Genomic DNA, 12,018 nt, shown 5'->3' with positions numbered 1-12,018 from the left:
ATTAGAATCTAGAAAAAGAAGAGTAAATTAAATCAAAAGCAGGAAGAAGGAAGAATATATTAATAATAAAAAACAGAAATTAATGCAATAAAAAATAGAAAAACAAAAGATTAACAAAGCCAAGAGTTGTTTCATTTAACAGATTAATACAACTGATAAACTCCCAGCAAGGCCAATTAAGGAAAAAAAGAGAGAAACACAAGTTACCAATATCAAGAACGAAAGAAGGAATATCACTACAGATCCTACAAACTTTTAAGGGCTAATACATTCAACTAACTCAGATGAAGTTATCCAGGATAATTTCCTGAAAATAAACAATTTAACACAATTGATACAAGAAATGGAGAATCTGAATTGTCCAATTAAAGAAATTGAATTCAAAATTTAAAAAATTTTTCATAAAGAAAGCTGCATCAAATACATAGAGTATATAGGAATAAATCTAACAAAATGAGTAAAAACTGTATGGAGAAAATCATAAAAAATAATTGAACATTAAAGAACTAAATAAAGAGATATACTATGTCTCAATAGGTGTATATATACGTGTGATACTTTGTTATCTTTTAAAAATGGTTCCCAGCCGGGCGCGGTGGCTCACGCCTGTAATCCTAGCACTCTGGGAGGCCGAGGTGGGCGGATCGTTTGAGCTCAGGAGTTCGAGACCAGCCTGAGCAAGAGCGAGACCCCACCTCTACTAAAAATAGAAAGAAATTATATGGACAGCTAAAAATATATATAGAAAAAATTAGCCGGGCATGGTGGCGCATGCCTGTAGTCCCAGCTACTTGGGAGGCTGAGACAGGAGGATTGCTTGAGCCCAGAAGTTTGAGATTGCTGTGAGCTAGGCTGACGCCACGGCACTCACTCTAGCCTGGGCAACAGAGTGAGACTCTGTCTCAAAAAAAAAAAAATGGTTCCCTACTTTTACATTGCAGTTAGAAAATTCTCTGATATTTTATGTTTTCAATATTAATAAATAATATTTCTGAGATTTGCTTTTGGTCCTGGCAGGTGGTCCATTTTTATGAATCTTGCATGGGTGCTTGCCTATAGCCTTCAATTGTATATTCTGTAACTGTTGCAAGTAGTCTTTATTGTATGCCCATTGTATCGTTTATTATGTTCAAATTTTTATATATTACTTAATTTTTCCCTGCTAGCTCTAATAAACACAAATACTAATTTTTAAAAGAATCAGATTATATTACCTCATCATAATTGTGAACTTATCTTTGAAATTCTGTTATTTTTAGCTATATTTTGAAACTATATTAATAGTTGTTTAATGGTTCATAGCTGTTATATCTGGTGAATTGTTTTTGTTCTAAATATATAGTAACCTAGTCCCCCAATAATTGTTTTTACTTTAACAACAAATATTAATCTTTTATCAAAACAGGAATATACCAGCTTTCCTTTGGTTAGTATTTGTCCAGTTTCACTTTTTCTCTCTCGTTTCATCCTTTCTGTGCCCTTAAGTTTTAGATGTGTCTCTTGTAAACAGCATATAATATTATTTTCAATGAAATCTGAAAATATTTTAACTGAAAAGTTGAGTTCATTTACAGGTTTATTTTGCTAACTTACATATTTGGATTTATTTTTAGTATTTTATTTTGTACTTCCCATTAAAATGCTTTTTTCCCCCCTGGGCTCGTTTTCTGCATTCTATAAGATTGAATGAGTTTTTATATTGCCTTTTCTCTCTTCTGGTTATAAAGGAAGGTATACCTTTGATTAATATTTTCCCTTAAATTTTAATGGGTATACTTGATTTTTTTCCTTATGAATGGTCATCTAGATGAGTATTAAATTTTAGATATAGTTATTTTCTCTCAACACTTACTACTCCGTTGTCCTCTGTTGTTGCTTCTTGGAAGGCAGACCCTGAGATGAACATGTATATGTAAGACAATTATTAGATAGTACTATTGGGATCACCATCTGTGGAAAGGGACGGGAAAGAAACAGGATTGGACAGAGGGAGAATTTGAGCTGCAATACAGACCCAGTGATGGCCTCAGCAGACCATGAATGGAGCCCTGGAGTTGAGAAGGCTCTTAAGAGTTCTCTCAATTTGAAGCAAGGAAACTGAGCATTTTGCTCCTGGATAGGTCAGTCATTGGATGTTGGCTGTTCCTGAAAGGAAGTATGACTTTGGACAAAGCAGTTTTCTTCAGCTGAAACAATTCCCAAAGAGGGCTGAAAGCTAACAGCCTTCTTACAGCAGCACGCCGGCAACCTGAGAGTAAGTCCTATGCTCCTGAAGGAGGACCTGGATGGCAAATCATGACATTCACAAAGTCCAAACCTTGTGCTTCTGAAATTCACTTCCTTCCTGTAGGTTCTGGAAGCAGATCCTCCAGGATTCCAGTAGTCCTCTCTTCCTAGGAGAAATCTAGAAGGAGGTTAGTGGGACAAACTACAGCTCCCACCACTGCTGCTGGCCTCAGAGTCACAACTGAGTCACAAACTTTTAATACTTCCTCTAGTATCTGTTCTAGATTCCCCTAACCTTCAGTTAGCATCTCTGTGATTAGGTGGCTAACCCAGGCACCATGCCTCATTCCTGAAGGGTCTGAGCCCCTGGTTGCCATACCTTTCTCAGGAGGAGATAACTACCTTGTCATTTATCATCATAAGGGGACGACGAATTCCCAAGAGGCACCAAAGTGCATTTCCTACATACCCCACATATCCCTCCATACTCCCATTGTGTAACAGCAGTGCTAACTCCTTTGGATGATCAGAGTCAATTACTCCTGACAAGATGGTGACTCATTTTCTTGCCTGCTGGTGCCTTGGCACAAGAAGTAGAATTACCCTGCTGGTGGCCATAGTTTATAGTACAATGGAACTCTTCCTGTATCCCCTAATAGCAGTGTCCCCAGTTGGGAACCAAGACCTCTAAACCCGTAGGCCCAGAGTTGTGGCACAGGAAGTATAAATTCCTCAAGTAGTAAAGTTACCAGGTAAAATATAGGATGCCCCTATTAAATTTGAATTGCAGATAAACAATAATTTTTAAAAGTATAAGTATATCCCAAATATTGCATGGGATATACTTAAATTAACAATTTTTGTTGTTTACCTGAAATTCAAGTTTAACTGGGTTTCCTGCATTTCTATTTGCTAAATCTATGACTACCCTCCTACGTGCATCACTGGGAATGATGTACTAAGCAGGGCCATTCCTCTTTTCACTCTTAGTTCCTTAGACCCATGTATTCTACCTTTTGGAGTCATAGATTTATATGAAGATTTAGAGAGTACCTTGCAAGATACTGCCTCTGAGCTGGCACTTCAGCTGTGCCTTTACGAGGTCATTTCATCACTCATTTGGGAGTAATACAACCAGTCAATAATCATACCCACTCCTGCACCTTCTTTATTATAAAGTGAGTCTCTTGGTCTGATGCAAAGGTTGTATGATATCCTGAGCTATTGGATCACACTCTGTAAGCCCTCAAATAGTGGTGCTGGTTCGGTCTCTGCAGACACGAAAGAGAAGTTCATTCCAAGAATATTTATTGATTCATGTCAAAATGAATCACTGCCACTTTCAAGGGGGAAAGGTTCCAAGTAATCAAGTTCACATTAAGTGACAGGCTGGCCTCCTCAAGAGATACTACTGTTTTGAGGGGTTTAGCATTGGTCTTTGGTGCTGGCATATTGGACATTAGGCAGTATCAATAGCTAACTCAGCCTGGATTGGTAAGTGGGAGCTCAGGCTGTTGAACTCTTGCAAAGACTATTCCAGCTACCATGGTTGCTACTTCATTAATGCATCGATGGTGCCAGCTCTGAGATATCTGATGATAGAGGATGGCTGCCATCAGCTGGCTGTGATTTTTTTTTCTACTTGGTTGTTCAGTGTCTTCTCTATGACGGTATTCTCTGATAGGTATCACCATGTGATATAAAGACCTTCAGTCTTTGTGCCCAATCCCATATGTCCTGTCTACATGTCTCTACCCCAGACCTCCTTGTTCCTCACCTTCTTTTTCCTTCCAGACCCCTGATTAGCTGGCCAAGACATGTTCCACTGTCCAAGAGTTTCTGTACAGTCAAACCTCACTAAATTAATGATAGCGATTGCCTCTGAGGAGAAGAGTGGTGAATGACACTGAAGGTTGGAGATAAAGGAAACTTCAATTTTATCTACAAGGTTTTATTTATTTTTATTTAAAAGAGAGACTCGTAGAAAAAAAATGACAAAATGGCAATAATGGTAATGGGTATGTCATCTTGCCTCTGGACTTCACTGGACAAAAAGACCAAAGAATAGGGATTTTTCCCCTCACAGGCATTGTCATCAAGGCAGTCAGACTTACTGGAAAAAGTATACACCTAAGAGGTTGAAGTATGAGTTTTGGCTTTGTACCAGATGTAAAATTAATTTTACATTTGTAAAATTAATTTATACCTCTGGATATCACTTTTATTATCTGTAAAACATAGTTGCTAAGGCTCTATCAAATAAATATTTCTATGGACTTCTATGTACTGTGTTCCTAGGAGTACGCCCTGCTCTCTCTTAGGGCTATGAATTTTTTCTTAGATATGGTACTTGATTTTAAACAGCTGTGGGACTATATATTAATGGATGAATTGATAAAGAAACTGTGGTACACAATGGAATATTATTCATCTCTAAAAGAGAATCTTGCCATTTTCCACAACATGGATTAGCTTGGAGAACATTAAGTAAACCAGACACAGAAAGAAAAATATCACATGATCTTACTTATATGTGGAATATAAAATATTAAACAATTCAAATATACATAAAGAACAAAGCAGTTGTTACCAGAGGCATGGGGGTGGAGGGGGAAAAGGAAATGGGAGGTATAGGTCAGTTGATATAAAGCAGTAGATATGTATGATGAACAACAAGCCTAGAGATCTAATGTATTATACAACATGAGGACTTTAGGTAAAATTACACTATATATGGGATTCGTGTTAAATGAATAGATTTTAGCTGCTCTTAGTGTTACAGCTCTTTTAGAATTTGTCTAGCAGGTTTTCCAGTCCTCACCAGAAGACTCCCTTTAAAAAAAAAAAAAAAGATTTTAGCTCCTCCTACTACAAAGACAAAAAAATGGGTAACTATGTGAGATGATGGATATATTAATTTGTTTCACTATAGTAACCATTTTACTATCTATATGTATGCCATAACATCATGTTGTATATCTTAAATATACAAAATAAAAAATTATTTAAAAAAAAAGCTATGAGACTAATGCTATAGATATAATCTTCCAAAAAAGACCTAAGGCTTCAAGGGATAATAATTTTCATTATCATAATTACAATATATTAAAAAGTAGAGATAATGGATTTGATTGTGTTATGAAGATTTTGCTAAGTTATGCATAGATTATTAATAAAAATAATATCTCCTAAATGTAAAAATTTTTTTATTATGTTTTACACACTTTCAATTCAAGATTACAAACAAGGAAGAAGGGCTTCTCTAGAGGTAAACAGTTATAATTATTCAAGCTACACTGAAAAGTAAGCAAAAAAACTGAATAAGAAAGAGAGGTTGGAAATTTTAAAATATAAAATTTCAATGAATAAGTTGACAATAAGAAATGGTGTGGTTGAACACAAAAGTGGCAAAGTGAAAGAGCTGAGTAAACATCATAATGTAGAGCAAAAAGACAAAAAAATAGAAAATATTTTAAAAAGTAGACATGAAAGATAGTATCAAAAAGTTAAATATTGATCTAAAAGAACTGTAGACAGAGCACAGACAATAGAGGGTAGGAAAAATAGAATATTTTCTTGAGCTAAAGATGAGTGTTTCAAATCCAAATATATCACTGGGAAGGCAAAGCAAGATAAATTCATTAATTCATTCTATAAATATTTATTAAACTCTATTTACATGCCAGTCATAGTACTAAGAATGTATCAGTGAACCAACCAAACAAAAATTTTTGCCCTTGTAGAGCTCGCATTCTAGTGAGCATGAATTAAAAATAGACCCACACCTAACTTAATCATTGAAATTTCGGAGCACTAAAAAGAAAAAGAAAATTCTGAAAGTCTTCCAGGAATAGGGAAAAAAAAATGTCACCTTGAAAGATGACAGTCATGTTGAAATCAGACACTACATCAGCATGCTAAACATTGTATGCTAAAAGATAGTGAAGCAAAATCTTCAGTTCTGAAGGAAAAAAAGATTTTTAACTTATTATTCTGTACTTGGCAAAACTAGAAATCAGTGTGGCGGGAAAAATAATTTTTTGATCACAATAATTCAGAAATTTTATTTATGAAATTGGATAGAAAACAATTTATTGAGTAGGTATTAAACAAAAAAAATGAATATGAGAAATACAGAAAAAAATGGCAACTGATTATGACCCAGCAGAATTTTAAAAAGCTAAAAAGAAACTTCCCAGAAGTTTCCCAGAAAATCCCAGAATGAAAATTTTAAGAGATTCTCCCTTTAGAATCAAATTTTAATTCATTTTCTTCTTTCTGGGTCAAAGACTTCTTGGTTCTACAGTGAATAACAGTTATATCAATGTAATGTTGTTGAGACTGTTTTTAGATTTTCTAGTTTTAGAATCAGCATACAGAAAAATAATAAAGATTAAACTTTAGATTTAAAACAGTTCATATATGTAACAATATAGTAACAAAATTTTTCAAAACTGGGGAAAGGAAAATAATAGAAAATGTTTTAAATTCCTCATCTCTTATAGTGGTAGAGTCCACATATACTATTCAATGTTGTTTGTTTATTTTTATGAAACCTCAAGAAATAGAAGTTTAAATATATTTGAGTTCTAAAAATTAACTTTTACTTTTCATTTATTAATATTTTTTGTGTTGTCTGGTTGTTGTTTGTTTGTTTTCTTGTTTGTTTTTTAGCCTTCTGCATATATTAGTTTTTATAATAAAAATGGATAATATAATTATAGAAAATTTACAAAATGTGGAAGAGTATCAAGAAAAAACAGTACAATCCAATCCTAACTTCATTATCCACAGGTGCTTAGAATGTTTTGTCATACGATGTACATTTACAAAATATGGATAATACTATATGAACAATTTTGTAACTGGCTTTTTTTACGTAACCTTTTAGAATGATCATTTTCCCATGTCATTAAAAACTCTTGATATCAGACTGAGGTGGGGGGAGGGGGGAGGGGATGGGTGTATGCCTACATGATGAGTGCGTTGCGCACCGTCTGGGGAATGGTCACGCTTGAAGGTGCTGACTTGGGGAGCGGGGGGTGCGAGGAGGGGATGGGTATATACCTACATGATGAGTGCAATGCGCACTGTCTGGGGAATGGACACGCCTGGAGCTCTGACTTGGGGGGATAGGTGGTACATGGGCAACGTATGTAATCTGAACTTTTGTACCCCCCATAATAAGCTGAAATAAAAAAAAAAACCCTCTTGAAATGTGACTATGAAGTATTTCATCTTATAAATTATATAAGTTATATACTTATAAATTTATAAATCTCTTTGTATATAAGCTTTATGACTACCTTTAATTATTTTGTAAGTAAATTCTTATAATCAGCAAAATTCTGTATGTGGAAAAATTAGTAAAAATTTAAAGCTGCTGATAAATATTGCCAAGTGTTCTCTCTAAAAGTCCATCCCAATTTATACTTCCATCAAGGCCTGCTTTACCAATACTAACAATTGTCTTTTTTTTTTTTTTTATTTTTTTTGAGACAGAATCTCACTTTGTTGCCCAGGCTAGAGTGAGTGCCGTGGCGTCAGCCTAGCTCACAGCAACCTCAAACTCCTGAGCTCAAGGGATCCTGCTGTCTCAGCCTCCCGAGTAGTTGGGACTACAGGCATGCGCCACCATGCCCGGCTAATTTTTTCTATATATATATTTAGCTGTCCATATAATTTCTTTCTATTTTTTTTTTAGTAGAGATGGGGTCTCGCTCTTGCTCAGGCTGGTCTCGAACTCCTGAGCTCAAACGATCCACCCACCTCGGCCTCCCAGAGTGCTAGGATTACAGGCGTGAGCCACCACGCCGGGCCAACAATTGTCTTTTATTTGTTTAAATCTTGGTCATTCAGATAAGGAGAAAGTAGTACCTCATTATTGAATTTTCTTTTTTAAAAATCATTTATTAAGCCGATCTTTTTCATTTTGCTATTTCTGCTATTGTGAGTTATCAATTTATGTCTTTGCCCTATTTTCTTTTATTATATTTCTAATTTGATTGATTGATAAACTCTTTATAAGTTGAGGATATTAACCCCCTTTCCCAGTTATTTACCTTTTAATTTTATTTCTTTTTAATTTTTAATAAATTTATCTATTAATCTTTATCTTTTTCTTTACTTTTATTTTGCTTAGTTTTCTTCTCCACCCACCAAGATGAAAAGTCTATTAATCTATATTTATCTCTAGTGTTTTAATAATTCTTATTTACACTGAAGTCTTTAATATACTTAGAGTTTATATTAGTGTATGCTATAAGTAGGGATTTTTTACTTCTTTCTCTAAATCATACACTGGTAGAAGAGTATTACAATAATCACAATAAATGTTCCCCTAGTTCAGCACTCTACGAGTGACTATCTGATCAATTGTTCTCCTATGCTCTTGGCTCTATCTCTGGAAGGCCCTTTTTTCTTCCATCATCCTCCTTGGCTACTTCTGAAGAGGGCATTTGACCATGCCCTTTTATGTGACTGTTATCTGCTTGGGGAAAACTGGGAACCCAAAGGTCTTTTTACATCTGTTTCACTTTTAGTCTAGATTGGTACTGGCTTTCCATTAAAGCTCTCTGAAAAGATGATGTATGCATGTGTGTTGAATTCCACTCAATTGCATGAGCCAAAAGCCACAGCCACAGTTCTATTCAGAACATGGTGCTCTCTCTATAGAGATTTAAGTACTGGTACTTTGGGCACATTAAACTTCTATGAGACTACACACTTAATCTTTCTAGGAGTTCTTTTGTTTAGTTGAAATGGTCTTCTAGATGTCACTTTATTCCTTCAAAGTTCTTAATATAGGGCATGACAATCACAGCCTTGATTTGGTCTTTACCCTCAGGCCATGTTATAAGAGTCACATCTTTGATATGGTGAGAAACAGTTTCATTTTCCAAACCTTCAAGTCCCAGAATTATTGGCTTTCTATATAATGGCTTTCCAATTGTGTTTGCAGCCCAGCCAATTTTGTCTAAGCTCATCTCTCTTTTGAGGTATCCCACCAAATAAACTATTAATAACTAGTAACGCTTTCAACATTTTGCCTCAAGATCTCCTCCTCCAACTCTACAAGTTCACCAGACACATCTTCTCTTTGACATTATCACAGATGACGGTTTCACCAAATTTTTTACCACTATAAAACATAGACTTCCAATTTGTCTATTGACTAATAAAGTTTCTTTGCTATTTCCTACCTCCTATCACACAGAACCAAAGTCACTGCCACATATTTTATGTTTTTGTTATGGTGCACCCCACTTCTAAGTACTAAGTTCTCTATTACTTAGCTTTTGAGACATTAAAAAAAAATACTACACAGGAAACATTTTTTTCTCCACTCATGAATCTGCAGTTTGGCTAAAGGTCATATTACCTTGCTAGGTTCAACTGGACTTGGCTTAAGTGTGCAAGTAGGTCCAGGGCTGATCCACACACCTCTCATCCTCCCTGGTACAGCAGGCTACCTAGCGCATAAGTCTTGTCCAGGCAGTGGTAGAGGCAAAAGCAGATACATTCGTCTTGTAGGGCTTCTATAGCAAAATTCCACAGACTGGATGATTTAAACAACAGACATTTATTTTCTCATAGTTCTGGAATCTGGGAGTCTAAAATCAAGGTGCCACCATGGTTGGTTTCTTCTAAGGCTTCTTCTTCTCCTTGGCTTACAGATGACCATCTTTTTGCTGTGTCCTCACATGGTCTTTTCTTTGCGTATACACATCCCTGGTGCTTTTTTGTGTGACTAAATTTCCTCTTCTTATGAGGATACTGGTCACAGTGGATTAGAACACACCCATACAACTTCATTCAACCTTAATTACCTCTTTAAAGGCCCTATCTCCAAATATAGTCACATTCTGAGGTACTGGGGATTAGGGCTTCAACATATGAATTAGAGGAGTGGGGATACAATTCATCCCATAACAACAGGTAAATAGAAACATGATGCCTCATAAGGCCTAGGCTTGGGAAGTGGCTATCACTTCCGCTCATATCGTTTTACTGGCCAAAACAAGTCACCTAGGCAAGCCCAAAGTCAAGGGAAGGTAAGTACATTCTGTCTCTAATGAAAAGAACTGTAGTCACATGACAAAGGGCAGGGATATAGTGAATCAGGGCCTATGACTCCATCTACCACAGTAACATTTGTGCAAAGACTTAAAGCAGTTGAGAACACAGGATGTGCAGCTACCTGAGCATTCCAAGCAAGAGGAACAGCCAGTGCAAAGGCCCTGAGGCAATAGCTTTGCTTGGTATGCTAAGAAGCAAGAGATTGGTATAACCAAAGTGGAATAAATAATGGGGAGAGTAATAGATTAGGTCAGAGAGTAACAAGAACCTAAAAGGTATGGGGCCTCAAATGGCCTAAAGTAAGGACATTGGCTTTTACTGTAAATAAAATGGGAAACCACTGGATGATTTTGAACAGCGAAGTGTATTTGGGGCCTATTTTGTTTAAATTATTATTAATCATAAAAATCTGAAATATTACTCTTAAGGTGACATTCAGATTGATCTTCTAAATAACCAGTATTGTTACTGTGATATCATTATACCAACAGGGAGAAACATTTATTTCTACGTTTGGTAGGTCAAATCATAAAGCATTTGGACCAAAACCAAACCAAAACAAAACAAAAAGACACACTTACCATACAATTTTTATTTGTACCCTATGTATCTATGTATGATTGTTAATGTTTAAAATCACACTGATACTACCTAAGGGCCAAAATAAAATGATAGTATTGACTAATTGTTGGCATTATCTTAAGATATGATTATATAAAATTTTATCATATTTTATTTTTAATTAATTAATTAATTTACTTTGAGACAGGGTCTGCTAAGTAGCTGGGACAACAGGTGCTTGCCACCATACCCAGCTAATTTTTCTTATTTTTTGAACAAATGGAGTCTCAATATGTTTGCCCAGGCTGGTTTCAAACTCCTGGCCTCAAGTGATCCTCCCACAGTTCTAGAGTTACAGGCATGAGTCATCATGCCTGGCCAATTTTATCATATTTTATCATTCATGAAATTCTAAAATGATAAATTTTAAGGTGAACAATTTAAACAAAATTCAGGTGGCAGAGTAACATTACTAAGAAAAAATTAAATATGACAGAAAAGAAAAAAGCTACAATTCACAAAAGTAAATTAAATGTCTTTTATATTGGGCAAAATAAGAAAGAAGTTAGGCCGGGCACGGTGGCTCACGCCTGTAATCCTAGCACTCTGGGAGGCCAAGGCGGGTGGATTGCTCAAGGTCAGGAGTTCGAGACCAGCCTGAGCAAGAGCAAAACCCCATCTCTACTAAAAATAGAAAGAAATTATCTGGCCAACTAAAAATTTTTATATAGAAAAAATTAGCTGGGCATGGTGGCACATGCCTGTAGTCCCTGCTACTCGGGAGGCTGAGGCAGTAGGATCGCTTAAGCCCAGGAGTTTGAGGTTGTTGTGAGCCAGGCTGATGCCACGGCACTCACTCTAGCCCAGGCAACAAAGTGAGACTCTGTCTCAAAAAAAAAAAAGAAAGAAGTTAAAGTTAGACACATCTAAGATACGTACTTTGAAAACATATATATTGCTCTTTTCCTACTATCTTCCAGGATGGTAGGCATAAAAACTAAAACTTTAACACTAAGAAGAAGCAGCTTGAAGCTAAGAATGATGATTACAGTGGCAAGATTAATACTGACCCCAGAACAACATGTCTAAGATATGAAAACTTGTAGCAGTTAGAATCCAGTTCTATCCAGAGGAATTGGAAGATATTCCCAA

At 35.7% G+C, this 12,018-nt stretch overlaps 1 protein-coding gene and 1 non-coding gene across 2 annotated transcripts in view; one reads left to right on the top strand and one right to left on the bottom strand.

The window, feature by feature from the left end:
• The window catches only part of C2CD6 (C2 calcium dependent domain containing 6), a 130,660-nt gene that overhangs the window by 32,799 nt on the left and 85,843 nt on the right, over positions 1-12,018 (bottom strand). The window lies entirely within an intron of this gene.
• Positions 4,998-5,059, top strand: LOC138387987 (U7 small nuclear RNA). The gene has a single exon (XR_011234026.1). It is a non-coding gene; the product is annotated as a U7 small nuclear RNA (small nuclear RNA).

The sequence above is a fragment of the Eulemur rufifrons genome, chromosome 1 (assembly GCF_041146395.1).
Source record: "Eulemur rufifrons isolate Redbay chromosome 1, OSU_ERuf_1, whole genome shotgun sequence".
NCBI lineage: Eukaryota > Metazoa > Chordata > Mammalia > Primates > Lemuridae > Eulemur > Eulemur rufifrons.
The sequence above is the reverse complement of the archived record's forward strand: the minus strand, read 5'-3'. Positions and strand labels throughout refer to the sequence as shown.